A 23,017-nucleotide genomic window follows, 5' to 3' on the forward strand; every position below is an offset into this window, starting at 1 on the left:
CGACTTCACTTTCACTTTCACACTGAAACTGAAAGTAGGGTTTGGCTGCTTGCCACTCAAAAGCCAGCAAAGAGACAAGGTTGATGGAAAGGAAAGTTTGCTTTATTCTGGATGTTGACAACTGGAATGGGGGAAACTAAATCTCTGTCCAAGGCCTGACCACCCTCCTCAACCTAACAAACCTGTGGAAAAGAGGTTTTACAGGCTGAGGGAGGGGGCTACATGCAGAAACAGCACAGTCAGCTCAGTCATCTTGAAATTGGTCATCTGTGGTCTGACCAGCATCATTTTGATTATTTTAAGTACAGCTAATCTTCACTTCCAGGTTCAGTTTCTTTTCATTTCTTTGAGGCCAGTTATCCAAATTGTGGCAGTTAAAGTCATGGCTACACTTTGGTCTGCATGTAGTTAACTTCTTCCACCTGGTGGGAGTTTCAGTATCTATTCAATCTAAGACAGCTCACAGGATATGGCTCAGAATATTATCTATAGCCCTTGAGGAGGAACTAATGGTCCTTGATTTTGCTTAATGACTAAGCAATTATTATTTGGTCTCCTCTGACTGCCTTTCTTTGTTTCTGCATTTTCTCACTTTTCTGATTAAACTTATTCTTTGGCTAAAACAAAGCTTTCCTGCAGACAGAAGGCAGGCTGGGGATATGGGGGCAAAGGACATATGATCCTGCTCTGTTTCAACATTGATACTCAAATGTAAGACTTATCCTATACCATACACAAGGTTACCTATTTGCTCATTACTATTCTTTCTATTAAGATTGGCTCATTAATATACACATTATTTAGAATTTAATTTTTAGTCACACTCATTTTCTATTGTTGCATTTTGAGGCATTTCTTCTGGATAATATGTCTAGCAATTGGTCACAGATTATATAATGGCTTTTCTGATAGTTCAGTTGGTAAAGAATCCATCTGCAATGCAGGAGACCTCAGTTTGATTCCTGAGTCCAGAAGATCCCCTGGAGAAGGGATAGGCTCCCCACTCCAGCATTCTTGGGCTTCCCATGTGGCTCAGCTGGTAAAGAATCTGCCTGCAATGCAGGAGACCTGGGTTTGATCCCTGGGTTGGAAAGATCCCCTGGAGAAGGGAAAGGCTATGCACTCCTGTATTCCAGCCTGGAGAATTCCATGGACTGTGTAGTCCATAGCGTCGCAAAGAGTCAGACACAACTGAGCAACTTTCACTTTCACTTCATTATAGTTAAATATAAAAATCATATAATGACATTTGTACCCACCATCCAAGATTATCAATTTTCAGTGTTACTTTAGCCTAATTTTTGAAGTATCTTTTTCAGGAGTCTTTTTTTTTTTATAGTCTTCTGTGCTTTTTATCAACATGAAATAGATTAAATATGAGTTGATGATGAAATCTTGTCACTAGACTTTCATTGAAGCTGTGTCTATACTAATAAGTAGAGGCAATATTGAAACTTGATTTAGAGGGACCCTATGGTTACCAAGTTCAATGAGATGGACCAATGTTTTTCAAAGGTTATATATTCAAGGCAAAGACTAGTTTTTCATCAACAAATGTTCATGAAAACTGAATAAAAATTTTCTTTAAAAACAAGCTTCCAAGCAAAAGTTTTTTCAAAACCTGTTACCAGTTTGTGATTTTCACATATATGTTACCGACACACAAGTTCTGTGGATCAGTTTAAATTCTAAAGCATCCCTAATAAAAAGGAGTTCAGAGATACTGGAATATATACAAATTTAAACATCTGAAGTCAATCAACAAAAAGTTATTCCAGGCATAGTATTTTTAGGATTGAATTATCACTGTACTCTCATCCACAACCCAAACACCTACTCTCCAAATTCTTTTGTAAAATAATTGTATTATGGCATAATTTAATAGCCCTGTAAAATAATTTTTATAATGCCTCTAGTTTGTGAAATCAAAGGTTTAATTTGCTTCTGTTGTGTCTTAATTTATGCTTGACTTTTTAAGGTACTGATAGTGAAGGAAAAGGCAGGCAACATGTTAAAATGTCATCAAAGCAGCATTCTATTTTAAAACAAAGATGTATATTCTAATTCCAAAGACAATGATAAAGCACTCCAGGGTGTGCTTTAATGGGCCATTAGTTTTCTTCTTGGGTGGTTGAAATTCTTTGGCCTATAGCCTTCTGCTCCCCTGAGTCTCTGTGCCTCTATTAGACCCATTAAAACCTCCCTGGAATGTGGTTTTTATCTAATGTGATTATTATAAAAATGTCCAAGTTATCCTTTTATTCCTCCATTTGCAGTGGCACTGGCATTTCATTTGCTTGAATGTTGACATGGGGGTCTTCACAAAATAAAGTACAGCTGATCAATTAGAAAGTTAAAAAAAGGTATTTCAGGCCCATGTCGTTGGGGGCAAGGGAAAGGAAGAGAAATGTCTGAGTAATCTGAGCGTGATTTTTACACTCTCAATACACAATATGCCAAGCATATTGTGGTTTGAACCACACTGGCAAAGCTCCACAGATCACAGGTTTGATATATTATCCCTAGCTTAGTTTTTCAAATGATCTTTCACTGCTTCTGCTTTGTAATGGGTAGAGTCTCTTATTTCTGTGCTTTGTTTACTCCTTCAGTATAAACACACATTTTATAGATCTTTGTAATGAGAGAGCAGACTAGATCCCAGCATCAAAAGCAAAAGAGGCCAGGAGTGAATGACATGTTATATTTCTTTACCCATAAAATTGCTTTGGTAGAAGCATCTTTCCTATTAAAGGTGGTTGTAACGGAGATACCAGTATGTTCCCCTTTCAGCAATAGAGTTCAATCCATCATGCGTGCTCAGTCATGTCTGACTCTTTTGGGACCCCATGGACTATAGCCTTCCAGGCTTCTCTGTCTGTGAGATTTCCCAGGCAAGAATACTTGATATACAAGAATGAGGATATGGGTTGCCATATACTCCTCCAGCAGATCTTCCAGACCCAGGGGTCGAACCCGGACTCTTGTGTCTTCTGCATTGGCAGGTGGATTTTTTAACCCATCATGTTCCATGAGCAAATCAAGATGATTTGTCTACCTATATGCAATGCTCAGTTTTAAGGTGATATCCAAAAGAGGAGAGATAACCTTCCCCACATTTGATACGCGGGAACTTGGGGGCATATTGGAACCCTCACTTTTCAAAAATTTGCTTTATGACACTTGGCTTTTATGAGTGACATACAGTAGTATCTGTTTCTGCTAACTGAAAGAAATTTGAAAGAATTTTTGTTTTTGTGAAAAAAGTGGGGGAAAAAAGTTAAAACAGGTTAGGTTTTGACATTTGTTTTGTAGTGAGCCATTATAGTGGCAGCAGGCACCCCAAGCTTAGAGAGTGACACTACCAAGCTCCTTCCTTGGGAACCACACTCAGCCTCAAGCTGCTGTATCTCTTAACTGTGTCTGTAAGCGTCTGTATTTTATCTCCATTTATTTTGTGCATTATTAGCAAAATGTGCTCCAAAGTAATTGCTTCAATTTACACTTAGGGAAGATTTCATAGGAATACTCTACTTTTGGATGGTGTGTTGGGGGGCAGGCTGTATGATATCTCTTTTTTGTGCATTATAAACTGAAGTTTATCCTTAGAGTTTTCAGGGGTTACTGTTCTTGCTTTTGTTTTATGTCTTGGATTCACTTTTGTTTTTATGTTAAAAAGTATGTTGCATCTTTTCAGTTGCTTTTTCTGCAACACTTGAGATGGTCATGTAGTTTGTTCTTCATTTTGTGGTGTATTAATGTGGTGTATTACATTGAATTTTGTGTGTTTAACCATCCTTGCAATCCAGGAATAAACCCTATTGGAGCAGGGTGTATAATTCTTCAGTGTGCTGTGAAATTTGTCTTGCTAGTGTATTGTTGAGGATTTTTGAATCCATGTTCATCAGGGATATTGGTCCCTACCTACTTTTCTTTTGTCTATCTTTGGTATCAGAGTTTTGCTGGTCTCATAAAATAAATTTGAAGGTGTTTTCTCCTCTTCTGGTTTTTGGAATAATTTAAGAATCAGCTGTGTTAATTTTTTAAATGTGTGTTACAGTTATCTAGTGAAGTGAATTGGTCCTGGGCTTTTCTTTACTGGAATGTTTTTTGATTACCAATTCAGTCTCCTTATAGGCTATAGACTTGTTTAGGTTTTTAATTTTTTCATGATTCTGTTTTGGCAAATTTTATGTTTCTAGGATTTTAAAATTTTTATCCAATTTATTGTTGTATAATTGTTCATAAGTATGCTTATAATTTTATTTCTGTGGTAGCAGTTGTAATGTCTCCTTCATTTCTGATTTTAGTTGAGTTTCCTCTCTATATATTTGTCTCTATATTTTCTTTACCAGAGTCTTTATTTTCTTATTTTTTTCTGTTGGTGTTTAGCATAATACTATTGCAACTTGAAGGACTCCCTTTTTCATTTCTTATAGGACTCTTCTGTTGGTGATGAACTCTCAGCTTTTGTTTATGTGAAGAAGTCTTAATTTTGTCATCATTTTTGAAGGACAGCTTTGCCAGATATAATATTTTTGGTTGGCAAGTTTTATTTTTACTTTTTTATTTCTTTGAATATATCATTTCTCTTCCTTGCAGCCTGCAAGGTTTATGCTGAGAAATGCACAGATAATCTCATCCTTATCTCTTATGTGTGACTAATCACTTTTTTCTGCTGAATTACTCTTTTCTGCTGCTTTCAAGAGTCTTTCTTTGTGACTTTGGCTTCTTATTATAATGATTTGATCATAACATGTCCCAGTGTGGGCTTCTTTAGGTTTTTCCTAGTTGGAATTTGTTGAGATTTTTGAAATTTTATACATACTTTCTTCCTCAAATTTTGGTCATTTTTGGCCATTATTTCTTCAAATAGGCTCTCTGCACTTTTCTCTTTCTCTCTCCTCTTGAGACTCCTGTATATTGGTTGCTTGTTGGTATCTTATAAATCCCTTGTGGTTCTCTTCACTTCTCTTCATTTTTAATTCTTTTGCTCATCTACCTCAGTAATTTTAAATAATGTCTTTTCAAGTTTGCTAGTTCTTTCTTTTCTTTGATCAAGTCTGATTTGAACTTTTAGCAGATTTTTCAATTCAGTTGTCATATTCTTTCGGTCTAAACTTTATTTTGTTATTCTTTTATTTTATATATATATATATAGTTTCTATATTCTTATTGATATTCTTATTTTGTTCTTATATAGTTTTCCTATTTTAATTTTATTGTATATTTGTGTTGTCTTAGTCCACTGAGCAGCTTTAAAAATGTAACATTGAATTCTGTATTAGGAGATGTAGAGATATATGAATCTTCAGTGTTAGTTTATGGAGGTTTATTTTCTCCCTTTGTTTGGGCCATATTTTCCTGTTTCTCCGTATGGCTTGCTATCATTTGTTGAAACTTAGGTAGTTGAAAAATAGAGACCTCTGCCATTCTTTACTGATTTTGTACCAGGAGAGACTTTTCACCAATCATCCCACCTAGAGATCCTGGAGGCCTTTTAAACCTTTTCTAGGAATATGCCTTCTCTGAGCTGATGTGTGTAATTCCCCAGCTAAATTGTTCAGTCATTTATTTTTCAGGAGTTCACAATCTTTTGTTCTCCCCAGCATCTTTCTGCACTTAAACAGTCTCTTCTGGTGCCTCATTAGCCCACTGTGCTCAATTTTGTTCTCAGTAGCCCCCAGGCACTCAAACTATGCAAGTTTCCTTTGTTGTTGTTGTTCAGTTGCTCAGTTGTGTCTGACTGTTTGCAGCCCCATGGACTGCAGCACGGCAGGCTTCCCTGTCCTTCACCATCTCCCGGAGTTTGCTTAAACTCATGTCCATTCATCGGTGATGCCATCTAGCCATCATGTCCTCTGTAATCCCCTTGTCCTCTTGCCTTCAATCTTTCCCAGCATCAGGGTCTTTTCCAGTGAGTGAAAAGAATAAAGTCTTTGCATCAGGTAGCCAAAGTATTGGAGCTTCAGCTTCAGCATCAGTCCTTCTATTGAATATTCAGGATTGATTTCCTTTAGAATTGACTGGTTTGATCTCCTTGCAGTCCAAGCGACTCTCAAGAGTCTTCTCCAGCACCACAGTTCAAAAGCATCAATTATTTGGCATTCAGTCTTCTTTATAGTCCAACTCTCACATCCATACTGGAAAAACCACAGCTTTGACTATATGGACCTGTGTCAGCAAAGTAATGTCACTGCTTTCTAATATGTTTTCCAGGTTTGTCATAGCTTTTCTTCCAAGGGGCAAGCGTCTTTTAATTTCACGGCTGCAGTCACCATCTACAGTGATTTTGGAGTCCAAGAAAGTAAAGTCTGTCACTGTTTCCATTGTTTCCCCATCTATTTGGCATGAAGTGATGGGACTGGATGCCATGATCTTAGCTTTTTGAATGTTGAATTTTAAGTCAGCTTTTTCACTCTCCTCTTTCACGTTCATCAAGAGGCTCTTTAGTTCCTCTTTGTTTTCTGCCATAAGGGTGGTGTCATTGTATCTGAGATTATTGTATCTAAGGTTTTTGTATCTAAGGTTATTGTATCTGAGGTTATTTTGTATCTGAGGTTATTGATAACCTGCAATCTTGATTCCAGCTTGTGCTTCATCTAACTCCACATTTCAAACCAAGTTTCCTTTAGTTCTCCAAATCAAGCAAGATAGAAAACAGATCCTTGGGCAGTCCCTCAAAATGCCAAAATAGTGTACGCACATTCCACTCTTTTCTTTTATTCCTAAGAGAGTAGCCATGTTTTGGGAACTTTCTTATGATTATGCCACACTATGATTATGCTAGGGGAAGGTCTATACAAGCAATGAACTTTCTTACCCACTTTGATGCAGTTATTCTTGATTTTGTATTGCTTTGGATGCTACAACTTCTTAACTTGTTTTGGGGGTTCTCACTAAGGTAATTTGGTCCAACTTAAAAAAGTCTCTTTTCCATAAAGGGCTCTCTAACCAGGGCTTCCTATTTCATCATCTTAGTGACATCATTCCCGAGCACCCAAATTTGGTTCAGATATTCAGTTGGCACCAGCATCCCAGGTGATATTGATGTAGAAGATACGAAGAACACATATTTTAAAATATTGTTCCATAACAGTGATTCTTAATATGGGTGGAGTGTTAGAATCCCTGTAGATGCACTGATGCATAGGGTCCACTTACAGACATCCTGATTTAAATGTTCTGTGAAAGTGAAAGTGAAGTCACTCAGTTGTGTCCAACTCTTTGCAACCCCGTGGACTGTAGCCTACCCAGGCTCATTCGTCCATGGGACTCTCCAAGCAAGAATACTGGAGTGGGTTGCCATTTCCTTCTCCAGGGGATCTTCCTGACCCAGGGATCGAACTCGGGTCTCCTGCATTGCAGGCAGATGCTTTAACCTCTAAGCCACCAAGGAAGCCCCAAATGCTCTGTAGTGGAGCTGAAAGTCAGAAGTTAAAACACTTGCATGGTGACTGTGATGCGCAGCCATTGTTGAGAACCATTGTTCTCATGCTACATACAGATTAATTGATTAACTCTAGGAGTCTCTTAGGGCAGCTCATCTCTCCAAGGAATTAATGTTTAACTTAGGTATAGTTTAAACACCAGTGAAAAACTCCATTTAGCATCAGAGTCTTCTTCGTTCAGTTCAGATCTCCATCCTTGTGTTACTAGTTAAGGTCAAAACATTTAAAGATACATGCATTTGAAAAGGACTGTAAATCTAATAGCAGTAGTAAAAGAAACTGTGACTCAAGCCCATTAAAAGGTGAAGCAATTCAGCCTAAATTGTTGAACTGAAACAACTTACATTTCTTTCTAGATGAGTCTAGGGAAATGACAGGCAATTTTAACTCTTGACACACACTCGATTTATTAGACCACATAGTTAAGACGAGAGTGTAGGAAAAAGTGCACTTTCTTTGTTGCCATTGAGATTTCCAAGTGGTATTTGAGTATAACTCCAGCCCTGATACTCTTAACAAATCCAGATTTCCTATGAGGTTTTTGTGAATCCTTCCAACTGAGACTTCTGCCACAGTAAAGAAGGCGATATAGGTATTAACTTGGACTTATCTTTAACTTGGGCTTCCCGGGTAGTTCAGTGGTAAAGAACCTACCTGCCAAGCAGGAGACACAGGAGATGCAGATTCGATCCTTGGATCAGGAATATCCCCTGGAGAAGGAAATGGCATCACATTCCAATATTCTTGCCTGAAAAATCCAGTGGACAGAGGAGCCTGGTGGGCTATAGGCCCATGGGGTTGTAAGAGTCAGATACAACTGAGTAAGCATGTATGCCCCATGTTACTAAAAATATCTAAAATGCTAGAATAAACTGGCATGTGGAAGAGATTCAGGAAACATTTACCCAAATAATGGACTGTATATGATATAAGTAAATTGTTTGCAAAAATCAACCAGGACACCTCCCTTGAAGTCTAGACTATTCTTAATCCACGTGTGGCCTCCAGGACACTTTGGTCTTTAAATTCCAATTCTTTTCCTACATATAACTTTCCCAACCACAAGCAGACTTCGTAACTTCAGATTCCATCGTTTGGATCCAGTAACCCTACTTTTCTGGGAAGTTCTTTGGAAAAAGTATAACATTAACAATAGGCAGTGTTGCATTGAATTTAATAAGTAGTCTTAATTTTTCTATTTAATTTCAAGATTAAATGAAAGCTTAGATAAAGTTTTGGTGCTAATAAGCATTATTATTCAAGCATGTATTTCTGTATCTTTAACATAATGTTCCCTTTCATGGAGTTCATCCAAGACCTTAAGCAATTCATTAGTAAATTCTAAAAGACCTAATTTTGCTCTCTTCATTATGTAGCACCATTACCTACACATTTCTTTCAGAATTCCTTTCAGGTTATTTGCTTAGAAACATTGTTCTATGAGTGGATCAGAAATCCTCTCTGCTGTTTATCCCCTTCAAGAATTAAAGTGGGTGAGAGGTGAAGTAAGAGATTTTGATCTCAAAACTATTTCTAACAGCTTTTATTTCTTCATTTCTCCAAATTTTGTTTTGTTCTTCCACCCCTGCTTATTTCTAACTAAGCTAAAATTTCTCTTTTACAAAAGCCCAGGATCTAAGCTAGGTGAGATGTCATAAATATTCGTATATAGGTAAACCTTGACGTCTGCAAAACAATCAAGCAAACCAACCCAAACTCAAGTTAAACCAAAAATGAATCAGACATAGACTTCCTCTCTCTCTCTGATACTGTTAACATTTTTCCTGCTTTGACCATCAAATTGCTATAATATAATTTTTATGCTTATTGACAGCTTTAAAGGATTAAAAACAGTATAAATTGCAGCAAATTATATAGCTCCCTATTATTGAAACTTCAATTCATATCAAACTGACAGTTGGAAGAAAGCATTCTTTTATATCACCCTACAAAAATTCATCGAAAATGACCTTTCTGAATAATTGATGAGGATTTTTTGTCTTTGTTGCAACTTTCTAAGGTGCGCACACCACACTGTAGCCATATTATTCCAATGGACTGTGCAAAGCCTAATTTGCAACTATTCCTGTCAGCTTTTCTCTAATTGGTGATATTTGTTAGGAAACTCTTCTAAAGCCAGAATAGATAAAATAGTTTTAGGACATAATCTGTTTCACTTAATTTACAAATAAACCCATTGGTTGAACACTGTCCAATGTGCTGTATAACAGATGATGAAAGTCAGTATATATGGGTCAGTTTTCCCCTTCCTACAGGTTAGAAGAATACTAATCAAAGACAAATGATAATTTAAAGGTCAGAATTTTCACAATCTATGTGAAGATAATGTGCATTTATAGCATGCGTTTAATGATGGTCTAGTTATGAAGCATAAATACAAAAGCTAGTATATTCTATGATCAGTATTTATCAAACTATATACAACAAAGCAAGAAATAGCCAAATAAGTCATTTATAGTCACTTAAACCAATTTGAAAAGTGTACCTGCAAACTCTAGCTAATCATATGCTATTAACTTATTGTGTTAATGGTACCCCTGATTAATATATATATATATTTATATATGTGTACATGTGTGTGTGTATATGAAACAGAAAGCAATAAATATCACCTCTAATTATATCACCCTGACTAATCACAGCCCAAGGAGATTTTTCAGTAATTAATATATATAAACGTAGCTGTAGATATTTAAAATCTATGGCCATGCCATTCCTTCTGTAACCATATAAATTATTGAATATGTTTTCACAAAATAGGAGTCATAACATATACATAGTCTTATATCCTTAAAATTATTTCGTGAAATATCTAAAATATACAAATATTCATTTTCAGACTAAATTGAATCTTAACATCATGCTATGTTTACTACAGTTTCATTGTTTTAGAAAATATATGATAACTGAAACACAGTTAAAGCCCCCTGGGAAAAAAACCATCTGATTCTATTACCCTTTACCAAGGTAATCCCAAACATGAATTTACTGTTTATCATTCTCATGCATATTTTAATATGTAATGTATATTTACATATTCCTAAACATAATATAGTCTTGTGTTGGAGAAAAGTTTAAGTAAATTAAATCGTACTTTATACGGCACTCTGCAACTTGCTACTCCTGCCTATTAGGTGTGGAAATTTATCTTTGCTAATAGATATATCTCTCATTCAGGTGTTCTCATACTTTCTCTGCAACAAGCCTGAGTCTCTTGAGTTCTTTATCATAGGTGCCCAATAGATGATTCTGATACATGCCAAGGTATAAGAACCAGTATTCTAGTTTGTTTTATTTGCATTGTATTGTATATCATTGCATAAATACACCACAGTTTATTTATTCTCTCTTGGCTGAATGTTTTATGTTATTATTACTTGATTTTGCTTTTGCAAGTAAAATACCATGTGAAATGCTAAGCAATGCAATATTGCCCTTTAGAGTTGTTATACCAATTTATAGTCCCATTGCTGTGCCTATCTGGTTCTGATTTGCCTGGAACTTCCTCAGTGTTAGCAGAGGTATCTTGGCAGACTGGCACAGTTGATTATCCTAATGAGAGTGGATAGTTTCACATACCCCAAAACATTAGTATTGTCCCACTTTTTTAAAATATAATTTTTGGTCAAAGGGAAGGGATTAAAAATAGTAACTAATATTTGTTTTATTTTGTATTTTTTGATCAAAAGAATGACTGATTGCTTTTTTATATCTATTAATCCTTCAAATTTACTCCTCTTTTTCCTTTTTTATAAGAGAATGCTTATTCTTTCATATAGATACTTGAGTTTTTATGAATTTTAAGCATTAAAAATCATAAAAATCCATTTATCATTCATACATTACAAGTATTTTATGGAAGTCTGTGCTGGCTTGCTTTTACCCTTTTCTTTATTTTGCACAAATTTCATCTTTCACAACATCATATTTTTAATCTTGTATGTTTCATGCTTTGTTTTGTACTTAATCTAAGAATCCTTTCTGTATACTGTGCTAATAACTTTAATTTACAGATTTTTTTCCTAACATTTTAGAATTTTACTTTTGACACTATATCTTCAGTATACCTAGAGTTATATGTGAAGTAAAGAGTCAATTTTACTTTTCTGCATATAAATAATGAACTATTAAAACACTATATATTGAAGTCTGTTTTCTAATCACTGATTTATAGTATTATTTATGTCCCAAATCTATTTTTTAATATATTTTACTTTAATTTATTGTTTCTATATTTAGTGCAATTAGTCTATGTTGTAAACACTGTTTTATCTCATCCCAACTAATTTAATTTTATTTTAGTTTTAAATTAGACATAATATCTCATAGAACAAGTGATTTCAATTGTTCTTTTTCAATAGTCTTGCTATTTGTGACCCTTTGCTTTTCTGTTTAAATTTAGTGGTACATTGATTCAGTTGTATTTAAATGTGATTTGGATTCAAAGCATATTCAATTAATAGAATAATTTAGAAAGAATTGTTATCATAATGTCAGTGTTCCCATCCATGAGCATGGTATATCAGTCCATTCAGTCAATTCTTTACTTTTTGAGTAGTTTTTCTTCTGTCCTAGAAGTTTTACATATATTCTTATATGCTGTTACATAATGGATATATTTTATAATTTTTTCATACTGATATCTACAAACACTATGTTTTTGTCTGCATGTTACATTTTCATTATGAAGTAAATGTCTGAACATATGTAGATAATCATACATTCTAAAAATGGAAAGGGCTTTTAATTTTTTTCCCTAACTTATATAGCTGTGATTTCTTTTACTTATTCTATCATCCATTTAGCAAGTGTTAAATAGAAATAATAAGGAAAGCCAAACTTCTTATGTTTTTGAATTTCTGAGAGTGCTTTTAAATTTTCCCCATTAAGTAGCAGTTGGGTTAATATATGCCTTAATGGTTTAAGAAATTTCTCTTCAACATTATATTTTCAGACTGTAAAAACAGTTTTTCTTTGCATATCATAAGTGAGTACAGCATTCTGAACACTTCTGAACACATGCATTGAAGTGATTATATTTGCCTTTTAGATGCAGTGGTAGGCAGTTACTAAAACAGGACCCAGTGACTTCTACTTCCTAGTACCCGTGCAGTGTATAAGCTCACTAATACATGATGGATAAAATTTGTGTGACTTTATATTCTTGCATGTTCTAAATCTTAAAAAGAAAATATTTATTCTTTTGCCATTGAGTGTGATAACAGGTATCTTGATTGTAGGTGCCTTTTATAATAAAAGAATTTCAGATATCATTCTATTCCTAGTTTGCCAAATGCATTTCATTCATATGTGGAAATGATATGTTTCTTTCAAATACTTTCAAAAACATTGTGAATTACCTTAGTTGGTTTTTTTAAGCATTAAACTAACCTGCATTCCTGCAAAAATTCTACTTGATCATGATGTGTTAAACTTTTATACATTGCTGGATTTATTTTATAATTTTTATCAAAATAATTTGGACCTATGCTTATGAGGATGATTAGTTTGTAATTTGCTTTCCTTGTAAAGACTTGTCCTGATTTTGTGCGTGTAATGTGGTTATCACAAAATGAGCCTGGAAGTGTTCCTACTTCTATATTCTGCAAGAATTTTATGGCTTGCTATTATTTTTTCCTTAAATATTTGATGTAATTCTCCATTAAAGACATCTGGGCTTTTTGTTTGTTTTTGTTTTTATCACAATTACATATGTATTATAATTAAGAGTCAATTAAGTTTTCCTCACCATTTCCAACTCTTATGCCTTCCTTTTGAGTTTACTTTTATTCATATTAAAATATATCTTTCATGGACTTTTTTTCCCTCCTCTTGAACTGCTGTGGGTAGAAAAATTTTGTTTGTATATGGCTGAAAATATCTTTATTTTGCACTCTCTCATGGGTCCAGCTCCTGATGCTGAAGCTGGGTTGATAAATGCTGTGAACATATTGGTTTCTTTATTTTAGTCTTATCTCTGAAGTCAGAAAACTCCCGTCTCTGACCATGACTTGAAGCAAATTGAACAATTTTCTTTTTCCTTTACCCTGTAGGACCCAAACTCTCCAGGCCTGCATGGTTGCAGATACAGGGAACAGAAAGACTATAGTTTTTGTTTATTTGTTTGTTTTTTAGTGTCTGGTAAAAAACCTACTTTACTTAAATTTGAGTGAAGTTACATTATGTTGGCTTCCTCATTTGCATGTCACGCTTCATTGCTAAGTGTTTGAATCAGAGGGTCTACCCATGTACTTTGATTGCCATTTTCACCCACAAGTGGATCATAGTTTAACACTGCAGTGTAAAAACTCTATGTCATATCTACCAGTTGTATATAGGTGTCTAGGTATTACTAGTAACTAGGTTGTATCTTTTATTATAAACTTATCCACAGTTGCTAGTGACATGTGTGTATGCCAGATACTTGCTGAATGCTTACTGTGTACTAACCACTCTTCTAAGTATTTTATATGTATTAATTAATTCTAACAAAGACCAAATGAAGTAGCTATTATTGCTATCTCTGTTTAAAAGGTGAAAAATTGCAGTATACATAGATTAGGTAATTTTTCCAAGGGCAAGGAGAAATAAGTTGCCTAACTAGTACTCAAACCTAAGTTGTTTGACTACATCACTTAGATGTTTGATGAATGAAGAACAAAGATGAATATTCCTGATGACATCTGTCCATCCTGGCCTACCTCTTAATCATGCCTTACCCTGTCTTGTTGCAGTCATGTTCTGGCTTTATAAGAGCAAGAGACATACTTTATCATCTCATTATCCCTTACACCTAGCACTGAACTTAGAACTCTCTAGATTTATTGCAAATTGTTGTCGAGGGGCTCAATCAGACCTGGGTTAGGATTCGTTCCTGAGAATTCACTCTATATACTGGTTAAGTGGAAATAATGCCTTTCACTATTTTCTTACGAGGCCTATTCAAACTTATGAAGCATTCTATTTAAAATTTACTTTAAAAACACTAGCTCTGCTGGGGATACTGTAAGGAGACAGTTGTTTCCTATCAGCATTTTACAAAGTGTTAGGGAACGAAGCAAGCTTTGGGAGGACTAATAACTGGAAAACTCGCATTCTTATCAGAGCTTCTTTTTCAAAAGATGTAGAAGGAAATGAAACATATTGCTGTTTCTCCCCAGATAGTTTGACCATTTCTCAGCATGAGCTCCATATAATGTTATATGTAAGATCTTCAGATTAAAAAAAAAAATCCAACATGAGAAGATTAAACTTTTGTCATAAAATGTAGTACTATTCTGGTTATTCAAAATAAAAAGAAAATGAGAAATAAAGACATTTTATTCTCTCCAGTGTCATCTGAAATGCGGGGATGTGTTCAAAATCAGCATCTCCCAGTTGGAAATAAAGTCTCTGGGAAATTACTGAGGGATGTCAAGAAAAAACCTTGGCAAGGAGATTCAGGATGCACAACTGTGGGATACTTATTCCAACAGAGCAATTAGTGTCCACTTTTCCAGTTTCCCTGCTGAGAAGACAGCCCTGTCAACTGCCTTCTTGCTGCAGAAATAGTCCCCACTGCCAGCCCTCCTCTCTTCTGTGGCTTGCTTTTGTGTACAAATTGATACTTTGTTTGCCTTAAATGATCCAGACCCTGAGAACGCCTTGGGTTCTGAACTCTGATGCTGGCTATCAGCATGGGAAGGTACTATGGAAGGATCCCTGCTTGGAGATGACCGTCTCTCACCTAGGAGCGAAACTGCAGTGAGCGGCCAGACCGTGTAAAAGAGCTAAGTTTGGACAGTGCCACTCAAGTCTTCATGCTGTCCAGGAGACTCTGGGTATTAATTTATGCTTCGCGTTTTGATTGGTTCCAGCCAGGGAATTAAGTAGTTCCTTTCTCTCAAGTATATTCTAAAAGAGACTGAGGCTTAAATCAGCTAGATGTTTGTCTGTCTTTAAGTAAATGCGTTAGTAAGAAGAGCTATACAAAGTCAAATAGATTATTCTTCCCTGTCATTCTGGCAGATAATGGAGACACAGGAAGACTCCTGTAAACTGAACCAGTGGGACGTCTTGCCTCTTCCATCTCTAGGGAGAATTCATTCTGCCTGATCCATTAGTCTCCATTTAGATCAAATTGCAGCCTGTGAAGGGCTTTACTCCTGAAATATTTTACCAAATGGTAATTCCAAAACCCCCAGCATAACTTATGACATGACTGATAAAAACTGATAAGATATCAAATGTACAAAAAAGACAGGATTTATGAACCTTTGCCAGTGAGACACAGTAGAAGAACAACTAAGAATCACAGAGCCTTTAGAGAAGTTATATATCCAAACACCCCCTATCCTAAGAATCAAAACCAACAAACACTGGTTAGTGAAAAATTTTCACCTTTGGTTGGATAACCTAGGTAATATGAACTTAACATCAACAACAACAAATATATATATATATGTATATGTATATATATATATATATATGTATGTATGTATAAGCTTTTTCTCAAAACACACCTTCCTCCTTTAGATATGCCTCTCCACCCTACCCCCTTCATTTTTCTGTTATAAAGCAGATGCGAAAATGGGATGTGTTGTGTTCTGATGCATAATGCATAGTGGTTACAAAATCTAAATGGCTAGATTATCAATTTGGAGTATGTGGAACCAAAACTGTGATTCCCACAACACTTCAGATATTGATATATGTCCATAAAGCCAAATCTAACATGGGAGAGATGTAATCAGTCTCTACTGCATCTCTGTGTTCTTGTCTGACACTAGGTTAGATAAGAAAGAAAAAGCAGGAAAAAAAAAAGAGGGTCAAAAAAAAAGGAAGCTTATGATTAAAGAGCTAAGAACATAGGAAGTAGGAGGATGTACAGCAAATAAATGCAATGCTTTACTGGTCAAAAAGTGCTTCAAGATATCTGTGTTCCCTGGATCCTCGCAACAGGAATTTGAGATAGCTCCTGACTAGTGGCGTTGTTCATGTGTTATTTGTAGGGATCCTGGTGTTCGCAGTAAAAGCAAGAGGCTCCAAGCCTTTCAAAACAAGAACCCAGGATTACTGATTCTTTATCCAAGTATAGCCACATGACACTGCACAAAACGTGTAGGATGTGAGGATGAAATTCATAATTGATAGGAAATATAATTGCAGAAAATAAACCTATTAATTTCACATTGTTAGGGCTGTTCACAATATTAATATCATTTTGTTGCAATTGCGATGCATACCCCAAGAGGGGATGGAGTTTTTTTTTTCTTACTTTCCTCAATATAGCTGATGATGAGCATCTAGAAGTCACAAGATAAATAATTTTTGAATGAACATTTAGAAGTAGAATAAACAGGTTTGTAAACAGATGGTGCTGAGCTTGTAAAATCACTTTAAATGTTTGGCCTTCAGTTTTGTAAAAGGCAAACAACAACAAAATATAGTTGATCTGATTTCTGAAATGTTTTCAAGTTCAAATGAAATTTTACTCATAAAAATATTTTTATTTCCATTATTTGAAAGTTCTTTAAGGTTACAATCATTTTAATTGTGTAAAGAATTATAAAGATTACACACTTCAACCATGATTGATGATATGTTGAGATATTTTTTTCTAAACCAAATCTTAATTTCTGAATCATATTGGAGCACTTGTTCTCCAAAATAGTACACAATTCTAAAAGTATTCCCAAATAGATCAGAAAGTGAATTCTTTAGAGTTATGACCTCTCTAATTTATTCTTGCAGTACCAGCACCTGAAACGCTGGTGATATAAGAATAAATGAAGCTCACTAAACTGTATTGACAATTATAGTGGTCGTGATGATGCTTTAAGATCACACACACTCACACTTTCTAATTCATGATATTTAATCTTGGCTGATTAAGATTCTGTTTATATGATGGCAACAAAACATTAACATTAGAATCCCTGGATGTGGGCTACATATGGTGTCTATATTTTAATTATTTATAAGCTAGTACAAACACAAGACTTTGACAGTTTTTGTTTCCTTTTATTTTGTCAAGTTTCTCCTACTTAGTACAGAGCTCCGAACTAGTTTCAGGCTCAAGTTGTTTTATTTTAAAGCTTTTTATCACTAGTTGAAAGTAATATTTTATTTTCTTTTATTTGGGAGGAAAATGAGCATTTTCATGATGAGTAAAACATGTCTGAAGCTTCTCAAGTAATTTACTCATGGTTGAGAATAAGCAGGAGTGATTAGAGCTTCAAATCAGAAAACTTCAGAGAGCCAGAAGCTATCAAAATGTGCAGCTTTAATGAACGATTTCTCACTCATGGCTGTGTGGCAATCACCACTGATACCCTCTCTAGTTTTTTCCAAAGCATATATAATTGAGCAAATCATCTAAACCCCCCACAAGCAGGCAATTATTCAACTACATTGATGCAGAATTACTGGGTCCAACACTTCATTAGAATATACCATAATCCCTTGTTCTCATCTTAACCTTCTCTGTGAAAAATCTAATTCATCCCAAACTGACACAGTGTCCTGTTGGTTATGCAAATAGTGGCATTGCAGGAGACAGGGTTTCAAGCCACTCTTCTATCTTCAGTCCCATGTGTAGGGCTCTTATCCAAATCTTTAAATAGAGCCTAGGAGTTCTAATAATTATTCAACTAACATATATAACTCCCTTTGTGCTTCTTTTTGAAAATGTGCTTATCTTTTTCCCTTACAGAAGAGAGAAAGAGACATTGACAGGGAGATTGAATGGCACTGCCAATACCAGAGGAATAGCAGGGACAGAGAGCAGAGGGCACTTTGGTGCAAGGGAGATGATAAGAAAAGTATAAAGCTGCCAGGGGGAGGATGGTACTGCCACCCCTCACCTTCTCTCCATTCTGTAGCCCAACTGACCTTTTTCCAGACCCTGTCTTTGCATTCTATTGGAAAGAGAATGACATTGGATCCTCCCTGCCTGGGCTCAGGTGCTATTATCTGTCCCTGACTAGAGTCCATCCTTGACCATATTATTTAATATCTCTGAGCTCATGAAAGATAAGAATTACATGCTCTGGAAATCTGGGACAACTAGTACAATGCCAGACACGTAGCTGCAGGCACATAGACCCCCTAATCTGATGAAGGATGTTCCCCCCTGAAAAGCAATGAATATTTTATAAACATCTTCTATTTCTAAAGGGATATGACTTGAGAAGCATGATAGGAAGACATTTTGACAGAAACTTGATTGTTGTATGGGCCCTGGGATAATATACTTCTGAAAGAGTATATTCCTTCATTCCTGAGTCATGATTTCAATTTACTTTTTTCCAACTTGCCAGTTTGTGATTCAAATCAAGTTAAGCATTATAACATTAACTAAAAAATATGCTACTTTACACTTTTATGTCATTTTCATGAGAACTCAGAAGACTAGTCCCCCACTTTCCTAATAATAACAAGAATAATGGAAATTTTACATTTTATGGAGTACATACTATGTGGCCCGTGTTAACTGATATCTGTGAAGTATTTCATTTAATTCTCACAATATCTATGACCTCACTGCTGTTTTTATCCTCACTTTACAAAAACCTGTGTGTCTGTGTCTGTGTGCTTAATTTCTCAGTCTTGTCTGACTCTTTGTGGCCCCATGGACTGTAGCCCACCAGCCTCCTCTGTTGATGGGATTCTCTAGGTAAGAATACTGGAGTGGATAGCCAGTCCCTTCTCCAGGGTCTCTTCCAAACCCAGGGATCAAACCCAGGTCTCTTGCACTGCAGGTGGATTCTTTACATCTGAGCCAGAAAGCTTATAGACATTAACTTGGCTAAAGGTACACAGTTATTAAATTCCTGAGTGAAGAGTCAAACTCAGGCCCTCTCTATATACCTAACTAACCTTCTGTCCCAGGCAGTCTACCAGCTGCTTCCTTCTCTTAGATGGTCAGCTCTCTGATCTTCCTTTTTGTTCTATGGAGGAAAACTGCTGCCATGAAACAAATCACTGTTTTTCAGCTCATCTGAGACAGCTCTCACCTTGCTTCTAGTTAGACCTAGCCGTCTCACTGGCTGTTTGTGAAACACTGGTCCTCAACCTTGGCTGCAGAGAGGAATCACCTTGGGAACTTTAATAGTGGTGTTTGGGCTCCGCTTCCAGGGGTTGATTTAATTTGTCTCATCCCAACTAAAGAACTTTTAAAATGTCCGCAGATGATTCATAGGTGAAGCAGCCCTTGGGACGTACTGCTCTTCAACTTTGGGCCTTACACACTCTTCTTTCTGACTGCAGCCAAGTGGAATCTTACAGATCTGGTCCTGAATTGGAGTTATGTGGTATTCAAGTTAAGTATGAAATATAAGTTTGGAAAGGATGAAAAAATGAGAGTGACGATGATGATAGCCAGTTACCATTTGTTGAAGGTTGCTCAATGCTACTGATTTACATATATTTACATACATCATTAATTAGGCTATATCACCACTTTTCTTCAGAATCAAAGGCATGGGGATTGAAATTAGTTGACCCCCAAATCCAAACCAGGTGTGCCACTTATTGTGGGTGACTTCAAATCTCTGCTTTTAATTGTATGATTAAGTCTATGAAGGAGAAAATGGTGGATAGGTTTGGACATTGATGGTGATTATTGAAAGACTTAGGGGAAGTTTTATGCAGGGTCTTCAAAGTTGGTTGTATGGCAGGGTGAAATGGAATAGGAGGAATGGATTTTAGTTCCAGTCAGCTTTCTCTGGAGCAAAGCCAGTTAACCACAAAGAAATCTGCTCTTGGGTGCTACAAGCTAAATGTGTTAAGAGCTGGCAGCAGAATTATTCCCATGAGGAAAGTCAACCGATCCACCATAGGGCAGAAATCAGAACAGGGAAAGTCAGGTGATGGGGGCATGCAGGACAAGCCAGAGAATTAACTTGTACAAAACAGAACCTGTAGGTATCTGATGGCCAAAGAGAAAAATTTATTTTGAAGATAAAGATTATTATTATTATCCATTGGCAAGGCAATCAGTGAGCTGTCAGGGAGTAAATAAGCTCAGGCATAGTTTATGAACATTCTCTGATGTTTATAAATGTCTCTCTGTGTTTGGGTTTGCTTCTTTATTAAAACCAAGCAACAACAACAGTAAAACTTAGTCTAAAACATTAGCTAAGATAGAAAGTAGAAGCTTGGAAATTTAAAGAAACAAAGATGTCTGCTCATGAATTTCAGGATATAACAGTGGTATTTGAGGGAAAATATATATCTAGGGGCAAGGCTCTTCCCCGGTGGCTCAGAAGGTAAACGCCTCTGCCTACAATGCGGGAGACCCGGGTTCGATCCCTGAGTCAGGAGGATCCCCTGGAGAAGGAAATGGCAACCCACTCCAGTACTCTTGCCTGGACAATCCCATGGACTGAGGGGCCTGATAGGCTATAGTTCATGGGGTCACAAAGAGTCGGACACCACTGAGCGACTTCACTTCACTTCATAAATCTAGGGGCAAGCCTTTGGTACCCAGAGTACTAAGCAGAGACAGTCATTTCTGGAGAAGTAACAGTGGAATTCCAGCTAATAAAGTGTATTAGTGTGTTTTCAGAAAAACTTATCAGCATAAGGCAGCAGATGATCACCTCTAGATGAAAATAATAGTTATTATGACAAAGCTATTTTGTAAATCTTTGTATTGCCCTTTTTATAATATTTTGTATTTTTGTTGTTTTTTAAATTAATTTTATTAGAATATAGTTGCTTTGCAATGTTGTATTAATTTCTATTGTACAGCAAAATGAATCAGCCATACGTGTACATATGTCCCCTCCCTCTTGGATTTTCTTCCCATTCAGATCCCTGCTGTGCTTTTGGTAGAGTTTCCTGTGCTATATAGTATGTTCTCATTGGTTTTCTCTTTTTTACATTGGCATCAATAGTGTATATGTGTCAATCCCCAAATCTCAATTCCTCCCAACCCTGCTTTCCTCCTTAGTATCCATATATTTGTTCTCAATCAAAAATAGTTTTTCTATTGTTGTTCAGTCACTTAGTCACATCTGATTCTTTGCAACCCCATGGACTGCAGCACACTAGGCTTCCCTGTCCTGTATTTTTTACTGAGCTATAATTGATATAACAACATTCATTTCAGGTATACAACATGATGATTCTATATTTGTATATATTGTGAAGTAAGTCTAATTAATATCTAATGTCACCATACATAGTTACAGAATTACTTTCCTTGTGATGGGAACTTCCAGGATCTACTTTCTTAGCAACTTTTAAATATGTGATATAATGTTAACTACAGTTATGATGCTGTATGTTACATCCCCATGACTTATTATCACATAATTGGAATTTTGTACCTTGTGAGTTGCCTTAATCATTTGGCCCACCATCACCCCCTATGTCTGGCAACCACCAGTCTATGAACTTATTTTCTTTTTTAAGATTATCTACATATAAGGGAAATCATACAGTATATGTCTATCACTTTCTGTCTTATTTCACTTAGCATAATGCCTTCAAACTCCATCCATGTTGTTGGAAAGGCAATAATTTATCCTTTTTTACAGCTGAATAATACTCCACGGTCTACATATGCACTACATTTATCCAGTCATCTGTTGATGGACTCTTAGGTTGTTCCCATATCTTGGCTATTGTAAATCATGCTGTGGTGAACATAGGGGTACATATATCATTTAAAGTTAGTGTTTTTATTTTCTTCCAATACATGCCCCAGAATGGAACTTCTGGATCATATGATAATTTTATTTTGAGTTTTTTGAGGAATCTCCATATAGTTTTCTTTAGTGGCCACCCCAGTTCACCCACCAACAGTCCAGAGGGTTTCTTTTTCTTTTAACATCACCAAAACCTGTTTCTTGTCTTTTCAGCCTTTCTAACAGATGTTCTCTCTCATCATGATTTGCATTTCCCTAATAATTAGATGTTGATCATCTTTGCCTGTGTGTTTTGGCCATCTGTATGTCTCTGGACAAATGTCTATTCAGAGCCTCTACCATTTTTTAGTTAGACTTCTTTCTTGCTGAGTTGTACGAATTCTTTACATATTTTGATATTATTCAGCCCTTATCAGATTTATGATTTGTGATTATTTCTCTCAGTCAGGAAGTTTCATTTTCAATGTGTTCATGGTTTTCTTTGCTGTACAGAATTTTTTTTTTTTAGTTTGACATAGTCCCACCTATTTTTGTTTTTGTTGCCTTTGTATGCATTATTTCAATTATAAATTTTCAACATACTCTGAGGTAAATTGAATAGATGCCCATTTTATAGATTTTAAAAAAAAGTCAATGAAGACACGTGCCAGCATACACTTGTGATGGGCATGAGCACTATTGTCCTTTTTTAAGAACTGTCTTTGGCAGTGTTTAGCCTTCCTGTGGAGAATAATCACAGATGATCTTTAGCAACACGAGATGGCATCTGTGGAAGATGAATTTGTTGCAGATTTCATACTTCTGATACTTACTCCATAGGCTTTTCTGAGTTTCTGCATACTTCTCAGTGTAAATGTGAACTCTTTCAGAGGAAGAATGTAAAATATGAAGCCACAAAGCTTGAATTATTTT

Source organism: Odocoileus virginianus, chromosome 20 (assembly GCF_023699985.2).
Source record: "Odocoileus virginianus isolate 20LAN1187 ecotype Illinois chromosome 20, Ovbor_1.2, whole genome shotgun sequence".
NCBI classification, from domain to species: Eukaryota; Metazoa; Chordata; class Mammalia; order Artiodactyla; family Cervidae; genus Odocoileus; species Odocoileus virginianus.